This window comes from Neopsephotus bourkii, unplaced genomic scaffold, assembly GCF_033783945.1.
Source record: "Neopsephotus bourkii isolate Nb327-2 ecotype Australia unplaced genomic scaffold, CSIRO-AGI_Nbou_v1 NB_532, whole genome shotgun sequence".
NCBI lineage: Eukaryota > Metazoa > Chordata > Aves > Psittaciformes > Psittacidae > Neopsephotus > Neopsephotus bourkii.
Genome location: NW_026901033.1, coordinates 1,438,953 through 1,440,456, shown reverse-complemented (window position 1 = coordinate 1,440,456; position 1,504 = coordinate 1,438,953). Strand labels below are relative to the sequence as shown.

The window sequence follows — 1,504 nt, the reverse complement described above, 5'->3', positions numbered from 1 at the left end:
AGAGCCTGTATGTGAACATTTCCAGCTTCTGAGCTCTTAGAATTTTGTGTCCAAATTTTTGCGGTCTGGGCTTCTCTCCAAGTCTGACAAATGTTAATTAAAAAAGGAAGAAATTAGTGTGATGCTGTTTCTTTCCACGCTGGCTCTCAGCCTGCTGCCTGAATGTCAATGCTGCAGTGTGCCTTCACAAGGCAGCTGCACGTGCATGCGCACATGAGGTGGGCACGCTCCTGCCTGTCACTTGGTCGAAACTAGCAGTTGACTTCAGCATCGCAACATGCCTTTGAAGGCCCTGTCCCAGTTCCGCAGGGGGACTGCTTTCCACTTTCTCGTTGATGTATTAACGTTTCAGGGAAATGGTTGGGTGGCTTCTGACAAAGGAGTGAAATAAAGCTTGGGAAAAGCCTGGCCGGTGAGATTAGTACCTGTGAGCTTAAGTAAACACAGGGTATGAACACTGGCTTTTCTGCATGAATACTATTCATAGGTGGGGAATTTCCACAGGAGGCTCTGAGATTGCAAAAGTGCTTTCTGTCTGCTACTTCTTTCTCTCAGTGTATTTCTCTCTTCAGCAAACACCATTACCAGGGCTTTCTCAGGTATTACCTAATACTTCGCTGTTGCTCCAGGGCTTGGTGTTGCTGGAAATGTCTGTCTTTCAGCCTCCTAGTAACAGCCTTACCATTTTGCAAGCAGTTATTCCCAGGGAGCACTGGTATCCGCAGGGTTGAAAGGTTTTTACTTAAAGAGTAAATAACAATTTGAGAAATGCCAGTCCTTCACTTCCTGGGTAGTTTCACTGTGTTCTTTTTCATTCCTGGTCTTAAGTAATTACGAGTGGCTGTGTCTGTACTCCATCCCAGAAGTGGCTGAGATATGCTTGTCACTCACATGTCTTAGCTACCTGTTGTAGAAAGCAACCAAGATGAATGCTTTAAGGTCAGAAATACAAAATAATTCTTTCAAATGCTGCTCCTCTTGATGACTCACTAATTCCAATTGTTCATTTAAAACATTTTCCTGTTTCTGTGGCTTTCAAAGGAAAGTACTACAAATGACATCTTGGTGTTACTCAGCAGTAACATGAACAATGAAAAATGTGTACTCTAGGCAGTGTTTCTGGTCCATGAGCATTCTACCTCCTTTCAGAGGATCCATTTGGGAAAGACTAGAGGCCAGCAGTCAGGCCAAGGGACACAGGCTGTTTGTGGATTTTGTCCAGAAGCTAGCGCTAAAGAAGTGGTGCCGAAGGTATCAAGCGTTTGACAGCATCTGTCGATCGCTGCTTCCTTTGTTACGGGAAGTGCACAAGTTCATAGTACGATGGCAGGAGGGATTTCTGCAGGGTTTGACAAACTAGTGTTTGTCAATTGCTATTGCTATATTGCTATAGCGTTTGACAATTGCTATTTTGCTATTTTGACAAACTAGCGTTTGTCAAACTGTCAAACAACAGTAAAACCAGTGAAAACTCAGTGATCTTGTGTCACTCATTGATTTTGTA

At 43.6% G+C, this 1,504-nt stretch overlaps 1 long non-coding RNA gene across 1 annotated transcript; it reads right to left on the bottom strand.

Annotated features, from left to right (window-relative positions):
• Positions 1-746: 746 nt before the first annotated feature.
• LOC133210845 (uncharacterized) lies at positions 747-1,275 on the bottom strand. The gene is made up of 2 exons (XR_009725048.1): positions 1,140-1,275; positions 747-904 (listed from the first exon to the last, which is right to left on the bottom strand). It is a non-coding gene; the product is annotated as an uncharacterized LOC133210845 (long non-coding RNA).
• Positions 1,276-1,504: the final 229 nt, after the last annotated feature.